Source organism: Mus caroli, unplaced genomic scaffold (assembly GCF_978045245.1).
Source record: "Mus caroli unplaced genomic scaffold, Mus_caroli_1 scaffold_20, whole genome shotgun sequence".
Taxonomy (NCBI): domain Eukaryota; kingdom Metazoa; phylum Chordata; class Mammalia; order Rodentia; family Muridae; genus Mus; species Mus caroli.
The window spans coordinates 39,330,132-39,339,509 of NW_028227275.1; positions in this window are offsets into that span (position 1 = coordinate 39,330,132).

The window sequence follows — 9,378 nt, forward strand, 5'->3', positions numbered from 1 at the left end:
AAAAAAAAAAACTGGGTTAAACTGTAGCAAGAAATGACTGATGCTGGTACCAAGAGACAGAACTGGCCAGAGAAATTTTGGAGATCATATTTTTGTATTCTCTTGGCAGAAGGGGTTCTGGCAAAATAAAACTAAACTAAATTAAAACTAAAGTAGCTAGGCATTGAAAACAGTTTGGTGCACACCTGCAATCTCAGCAATTGGGAGGCTAAGACTGAGGATTTGAAGTTCTAGGCCAGCTTTAGCTACATACTGAGAGCCTGTCTCAAAGAGTTAAACAAAAAATTAGAAGAAAGAAGTTGGAAGTCAAGATATTTTTCTGATTGGTATTTTGAGTTATAACAAAGCCATTCAATGATAAATAATTCACCATAGTCCCAAGTGCTGAATTAAAGACAAGAGTTCATGATTCCTTACAAACAAACAAACGATAAAAACTACATTCATCTATTAACAAGTCTATATTGAGTTCCCAGTGTATGCCAAGCCTTGTTCCAGGAGCTGAAGACATGACAAAGAAGAACACTGGAAAAGCGCCTGCCATGTAGAACCTACTTTCTCACTGAAGTGAAGGAATGGAACAATAAACAAATGGAGTGTGACATGATGTTATATTGTAATATGTGCCCCAAAGAAAAATCCAATTAGAGAGAAAGAGAGAGAGAGAGAGAGAGAGAGAGAGAGAGAGAGAGAGAGAGAGAGAGAGAGAACAATGGAGCTGCCATGTGCCAGGAAGCAGACAGGCAAACCTAACTGTTCAGGAGGCTAAACGCAGTTATGCTGAAACTGGTATCTTTGACAGAGAATAGTAATGTGGTTTCAGGCACATAATAGGCAAACACTGATTTTTGTAAATGTGTCCTTTTCTACCACAGTTAGGAAGCAGAGACCAAAACTTTGTTGAAATTTATATATGTCATAGATAATGATATAACGCTATGGTTTCTCATAGCCCTCTGTGGTAACATAGCCCAGTGAAACCCAGACCTCCTAAATATCTCATAAAACATAATATTGGTCACGTTGTATGAATGTGAAGTGACTAGCATGCTGAAGGCTATAGTTAGAGACATATATTCCAGAAAGTGGGGAATAAACCCTTTCAACTCAGAACTTCTATATCCAAAAAATTTGAAGAATCCAGAGGGTAAGGTGTATATGCTGGAGTAAGGTTCAAAAAAAAAAAAAAGGATTAATTATTGCATCTTATATTTCTCCCAGTGAAAGGAAGTACAAGGCCTCCTGGGCCTCTTTGGGTCCCAAAGGTTACACACTCCATACCTACAAGCATGGTTGGGGTCCATACGTTTATGTCACCAAAAGCTGCCAGCTTTGAATGGGACTCAGAGCAGGAAAAAATGCTGCAGAACAAATCTGGTCTGTAACAGGAGCAACCCGGCCACCGTGTAGTTTCTCAACTGTGGGGCAGAAGGCCCATGTGCAGTTAGCCCTCACCCTTGGGTGCAGTCCTACCCCTTCCAGGTATTGCTTGTGAGCTGGTCCTCGAGCTGAGTCTTCAATAGACTATCCCAACACTTTAATGTTGTGGATGCTAGCTGGCCTGGCATATGATAGGCATCACTTTCACATCTCTTGCTATAACCAAGTCCCTTTTTCTAGTACAAAGATTCAAATGGGTTCCACGCTAGTGAATCGAGCCCTTCCCAAGTCCCCAGAGAGGAGTCTTTTCATAGGCCCAGAATTCAGGAAAAGGAAAAGAAAACCCATACTCAGAATATCAGTCTATGGCTGACCAAACAGGTAGTCTTCAAGACAAATGGAGTCCTGTGCAGTCCTTCTTTCCTAGTCTCTGTTGCTGGCAGCTAGACACTCACAGTAAGTTCAAACACATAAAGCTTGCTCCCCATGTGGCCTTCATTTCAACTACCTTGGCTACTTGATTCATGCATTCATCATGCCAGCAGTGGAATGGCATGGGCTAGCTGCCAGCCCATTATCCAGGTAATTTGCCTTGTGGGATTTCCATGCCTTTCCCATGTCTGTAGCTTAATATTTCTTCAAGCCTATCCTCTTGCCTCCACCCCAAGCCACAAATCATTTTCCTTTCCAGGCTCCTGGCTAACTCATCAAGCCATTTTGCCCATGGGTTCATATATATTTTAACCCCAAACTACTTGTGTTTCCAGACAAAATGGATGTCCAGGTGCACAACTGAGAGTCCTACTGCCTGGGAGGCTTTTCCTTGGCCAGCCTCTCTCACTACCTCTGAAGGTTCCACAGACAAACTACCATTAGTTTCCGGCTTACCCTCACTTACAGAGCCAACGCTTTTTCTCCTGTTTCAACTGGTCATGCAGAATCCCTTGCCAGCCAAGAGTGTTCACTGGTTGGGGAGGATTACTGAAGCAATGTCCCCTTGAGCGGCTGGGCTACACCTCACACTGCCTACCTGTCCCCTCTGTCCCTCCTAATGCTCAACCCCAGATGTCTCCCCTTCATTTTTGGCAAATTACTGCTGTGTTCCTTTTATTTTTGTTGATATGCATTAGCTCACAACACAAAGTTTCACAGTCTGGAAAACATTGACAGGGTTCTGTCTCTGTCAAAGTCTCATATCATGGAAGAAGTCATTTTTCAAGTTGTGATTCTCCACTGTAGATAAAGTGCCCTTCATGCCAATTCCCAGAGCCCTGAAGCATGGTTCCCTTAGTACAAAATCTATAGGACCTCTCACCACCGATGCCAACAATAACATCTGCAGGATCACATGCCTCAAGCGACAAGACCTGGACATACTCCAGATGCCTTTTCTGCCCTTAATCCCCTACACATCTGAGCCATTCACATCACCAAAATACCCTCATGGCTTTAAGTTGCCATCTATTTTATATAAATGTGGTTGTGAAAGTGATTGGAGACTGGGTGACCCTGTTTTATATATAGGGCTTCAGTCTAGGCAAGCAATAACCTCCTCAAAACGAGTTTGGATCGCTTTTTACTGAGATAAGCAAAACCCAGACTTTCTCGTTGATCAGTCAGGCATGAGCACTTAACCTTGACAAAAGGGAAATACATTCTGTTGTCCTCATGTCTTTTCTCAAATGAGCTCTTGCAGATATTAGAACATTGCATATCCTTAAACACAGGAGGTATTTGAAATCTGTTTTCTCAAAGGATAGGAACAGCACAGTGCATCTTCTCTCACCATGCTCAGAAGCTATCTGAGATGTGTGCCTAGTTGCATAAAGTCTTCATTGAGGCAAAACCAGCTGAAGGGTCAAAGCATTACATACTATCCCAACTGTTCTGATGTAAGTTCACATAAGTTCCTAGAGTCTTAGTGCCCAGCCTTTTCTTTTTTTTTTTTTGGTTTTTCGAGACAGGGTTTCTCTGTGTAGCCCTGGCTGTCCTGGCACTCACTTTGTAGACCAGGCTGGCCTCGAACTCAAAAATCCCCCTGCCTCTGCCTCCCGAGTGCTGGGATTAAAGGCGTGCGCCACCACGCCCGGCGTGCCCAGCCTTTTCAATGAGGAACTTGCTACACAAATACCAAAGTGCAGACTCTCAGGAGGAAATCAGATGTTCAACTTAAGCCATATTGTTTACATAAACTTTTTAGGTGGTCTATAGCATCCTTATCATACAATGGTGGAAACCTTCCCCATGTCCAAATATTTTAAAACCAATATTAATTCAGATACCTTCAACAGGGTCCCGAATTCCCGACTCAACTGCCTCTTTATTCTAAGTGCTAGGATTACAGGTAGAAGTTTATGTAATGTTGAAGATCAACCCATGTTTTTGTGCATGGTAGGTTTGCGGTTTTAATGGGACTGCCGCCTTAGATTCTTGGTCGCTAGTTGGTGGAACTTAGGGAAGGACTAGGATGTGTGGCCTTGTTGGAAGAGGTGTGTTACTTGCCAGGGTGAAGGTTGAAATTTCAAAAACCCATGCTATCACCAGCTAGTTTTTTCTCTGTTTCATACTTGAGGCTAAGTATGTAAGCTCTCAGCTACTGCTCCAGCACCATGCCTGCCTGCCTGCCTGCTGCCATGGTCCCCAACATGTCTCTAGTAGTTATAGACTCACTGTTTGAACTGTAAGCCCCAATAAACGCTTTGATGAGTGGCCTTGGTTATGGTGTCATAGCCATGAAAAATTAATTAAGATGGTAGGCAAGCATTCTACCAACTAAGCTGCATCCCCATATCTTTATTTGTTTGTTTGTTTTGTTTCTTTGCTTAGCACAGGGTCTTGCTATATATCGCTGCCTAGCCTTGACTTCAGAGCAATCCTTCTGCTTGTCCTCCCAAGCAGTAGAGTTGCAGATGTGTACAGATGTGTAGCGCACTTTCAGATACTTCTACGAATGGATTTTTTCACTGATAGTTATGTCTGCCCATAGTTACTTCTATCCATAGAAATCTATGAGAAGAGAAAAGAAAAGGAATAGGGCTTTGTTTGTGGGATGGTCTATGGTTTTACTTAAGGCATTCAGGTCAAGAACTATACTGCTAAACTACACCCCAGTCCCAAGGGTTCTCAGCATTGCTCATTTCTAAAACACTTAGGATAAAAAAAGAAAAAAGTAAGACATTGTGGTTCTGTACTTGCCACAGTCAGGGCTTTATTACTGTGAAGAGATATCATGACCAAGGCAACTCTTAGAAAGGACATTTAACTGGGACTGGTTTACAGTTTCAGAGGCTTAGTCCATTACCATCGTGGTAGGAATCACGGCAGCGTGCAGAGAGACAAGGTGCTGGAGAAGAAGCTGAGATTTCTACTTCTTGACTCATAGACAGCAAAAAGGGACTGTGCTCCACACTGGGCAGAGCTTGAGCATAGAACACCTCAAAGCTTGCCCTTACAGTGACATACTTCCTCCAACAAGGCCACACCTCTTCATAGTGCCACTCCCTGTGGGCCAAGCATTCAAACACATGAGTCTCTGGGGGGGGGGGGCAAAACCTATTCAAACCTCCACCGTACTTTTGCTAGTTTCTTTGTGTGATAGTCTGTTTCCACTTTGACCAGTACTGTGAAAATATAGTGGTGTAACCCATCAAAGCTTATAATTTCTTTCTTGGAAGCTTAAATAATACAGTGATTGAATCACTCCATACACAGGTATAGGATAGATGCCTAACTAATGTTTTCATTACTATCATAAATGCCATTCAGAGGTAATGAACAATTTATTTTGAAAACACTCTGCTATCTTTGAAGAACAGACATCAAGAGCTCAGAGGCTAAGAGCGTTTGCTGCTCTTGCAGAGCATCTGGGGTTGGTTCCCGAGCCCTACAATGTAGTTTAAAACTATGCTTAACTCCAGTTCCAGGGGATCCAAAAACAACGTCTTCTGACCATTACAGGCACCAGGCATTCATGGTATGCTCAAACCTGTATACAAAAATAAAATAAATAAATAAATAAATAAACAAACCACACACATAAAATAAAATAAAACAAAACAGAAATCCTGTCTTTCCCTTCTGAGAAAAAATGAGAAAAACTATTAATTCAATGTTGACATTGTTCTTATCTGTGAGGATTGGGTAATGGGAAAGTCATGGAAAACCCAGGTGATTAATGGTGAGAGCACAGGGGTCTCTCTCTCTCTCTCTCTCTCTCTCTCTCTCTCTCTCTCTCTCTCTCTCTCTCTCTCTCTCTGGAACGGAACAAGATGCCAGGAAACAGTAAAGCTGAATATCAGCTGGGAACTTTGGAGCTAGGAATGGAGGCTGTAATTTACCGGTACTTTCTTGGAAAGTTTCCTGATAAAAGTTTGCCTAGTTGGCATGTGGGCTGTTGTAGTGATAGGATAATGGGAAGGAATGGGGTAACAGATGGCCCTAATGCATTTTAACTATGCCAAAGTTTATTCCCTTTAGGCAAAACTGGGACAGTATAGGTCTATCTCTGAAGAAACTGGTGAATATCAAGAGCTTGAACCAGCCTATGTCTTTATATTTCTTTATGACCCAGGGAGGAATTTATTATATATCTAGGATGTTGGTTCTCAACCTATAGGTAGAGACACCTTTCATATGCGTTGCATATCAGATATCCCGCATATCTGATATTTACATTATGACCCATAACAGTAGCAGAATTACAGCTATGAAGTAGCAATTGAAGATAATTTTATGATTGGGGATGGTCACCACAGCACAGGGTACTATATTAAAAGGTCACAGCATTAGGAAGGCTGAGACCCACTAATCTAGGACGTAGTTTAGACTGTTTTCTATCGTTCTGTATTTCCTGATAGAAGGAATTTACATATGGGTCTCTGTCTTCCCAATATTTCCTAATGACTGAGGAAGGCCACTGTGTAGACCAAGTAATGATGGTTGGTGAAGCCAGGGAATGCTGGCCTTTAATCCCAGCACTCAGGAGGCAGAGGCAGGTGGAGTTCAAGGCCAGCCTAGTCTACAGAGCAAGGGCTAGGACAGGCAGCACTACACAGAGAAACTGTGCCCCCCCAAAAAAAAAAACCAAACCAAACAAACAAATGAAATGTTTGGTAAGAGTTAGAAACTTATGATAGCAGTAAGAGTTTGCTTGAAGGATTTAGAATATTTTACTACAAGTTGAAAAAGGCCCTTGAAATTGAGAGTTACAAATATTTGGAGTTCAAAGCTTGCTCCACCACAGATGAACACTGTGTTCTGGGGTATGTCAAGTTCTCTTTAAAACACTGTGAAACAACAATGTTTCATGAACACTTCAATATATGGTAACATTTCATACATGGTACATGTATATTTCATAATATAATGATTTCAATATATGGAGACATTTTATGTATGATACATGAACAGTTCATACTCGGTAATGATACTTCATGCTAAGTGAAGGCATTGGATTGAAGTAACACACAACCCTTGGAGGGGGAGTATTGCTTTCTATGTCTAAGAATGAATTCATTAAGAGCTGGATTAGAGACAGAAAGAATGTAAAAGCCAGAGGGTGGGAGGAGTACTGTGAAGTGCTGTCTTCTGGATGTAACATGACTAAATGAATTCATAGCAGCTGTGGTGACCTGCTCAAGACCTATACAAGATCAAGCCAGCTCAAATTATAGCATAGATGGCATAGATACACCCAGTCCCCACCCGTACTCAGGCACTGTTAACAGTGGATAGTTGCTAGGGGAAAGAAGTCTCCTTCTTTTTGAGGATGGCACTGCTGTTAGGTTTCTCATGATGTAGTGCATGGTCCATACCCATGCACATAAGGGCAGCACTAATTGCACTTAGTGGATTTTTTTTAAGACACAAAAATGGGATGGGGGCATGTTAGAGAGCACATAGTGGGAGTTGGAGGTGAGAAATGGAGGTTAAATATGGTCATATTTCATCATACATATATAAGAAATTCCTAAAAAAAAAGAGAAAAGGGTTTAATAATTAAATTATAAGGTTCTTAATACTCATCAACAATCCACCAATGTAATGTGCACAGCAAATAAGAATTCTGGAAAACTGCTAAATACAACATAATCTCTTTTAAACCTAGCTTCTTGGAGCTGATCTACCTGTGGTCCAAAGGGGCCAAATGAGTTATAAGTTCATCTTGCAGCAGAACTTGACAGTGTCATCAGTGTAGTACTGAAGGATGTACTGGATGTGACAAGACAAAAGCCCTATAAGGGATCACGAAGACCTGCTGAGGCCAGGTGATGTGTGACAAGGTCAGAGTCCCTGCAAAGAGACTCCTAAGAAGTCATTTAATAGAGCTGTGAGAGGGAAGCTCAAGTTGCTTTGGAAACCATAGGATGCCCTGGCCATGGGTCAGACAACAAGGGGAACTGCAGGCATGCAGTAGTGATCAAGAGACAGTCTGTGTGTGCTAAGGGGCAGAATAGGAAGAATTGCTCAAGCCTTTTAAAGCCCCCCTGATTACAGTGTAAGCCCCAGATGTTAGGCATGGAGCTGGAGGTTGTATTGCTTAGCCTGATGAATTTTGGCTTTGATCATTTCTCACTATGCAAAAATTCTTCCATTTAGAATGGGAATCATTGCTCTGTGCCATTGCACTTTGGAAGTTTGGTTGTTTTGGTTATTTTGTTTTTTTTTTAATTGACACAGTTAAGAGAGCTTGGACTGTTCCAGTGTTGGAACTGTTAACAACTGTGGAAACCTTTATAATTAAACTATGATAACTTAACATTGGACTGATTATATTTTTATACTACAATGTGTCTATGGTGGTATGAAAAGGTTTGACCCTCATAAGCTCCTGTTTTCAAATGTTTGGCACATGGGGAGTGGCACTCTAGGAGTAGTTTGTGGCCTTGTTGAAGTAGATGTGACCTTGTTGGAGGAAGTGTGTCACCGTGGGGACAGGCTTTGAGGTCTCCTCTGCTCAAGTTCTCCCCAGTGTGGAACAGTCACTTTCTGCTACCTATGAGTCAAGATGTAGAACTCTCAGCATCTCCAGCACCATGTCTGCCTGCACATTGCCATGCTTCCCACCATGATGATAATGGACTGAACCTCTGAACCTGTAAGCCAGCCCCAGTTAAATGCTGTCCTTATAAGCGTTTCCTTGGTCATGGTATCTCTTCACAGCAATAAAACCCTAAGGGTTTCTTTGTCCTGAGAAGGCATTAGGTAAGATATTAGGACAAAGGGATAATGGTATAAAGTGATGTATTTGAGTATCAGGTTGACAAAGGGGTGGAGTTGTGATGGCTACTTTTTTTTTTAGATTTATTTATTTATTATATATAAGTACACTGTAGCTGTCTTCAGACACTCCAGAAGAGGGTGTCAGATCTCGTTACAGATGGTTCTGAGCCACCATATGATTGCTGGGATTTGAACTCAGGACCTTTGGAAGAGCAGTCAGTGCTCTTATCCGCTGAGACATCTCTCCAGCCCGTAATGGCTACTTTTAATTGTCAACTTACTACAATCTACAGCCAGCTTGGAGAAGAGCCTCTGGGAATGTCCCCAGAGGAATACCTTGATTCCATGAACTGACGTGGAAGATTTATCTCAACTGTGGACAGGACTGGCGGTGCATGAATGCAGGAAGCAAGCTGAGCACTAGCCCATATGCCTTTATTGCTCCCTCCTTCTGATTGCAAACGCAAAGTGACCAGCTGCTTCAGTCGACTTCCACGTCATCACAGACTGCAGCCTAGAACTGTGAGCCAAAATGAACCCTTCTCTCTTCGTTTGCTTTTATTATGGTGTTTTACTACAGCAGTAGGAAAAGAAACTGAGACACTTTTCCTTTCACTTTTTTCTCAGGGAAAAACATTTTACTTGCGATGATATTAAAACTTCAGAATTAGGGCTGGAGATTATGGCTCAGCAGTTAAGAGATACTCTTCCAGAGGTACTAAATTCAACTCCCAGCACCCACATGGTGGCTTACAACAATCTGTAATAAGATCTAAT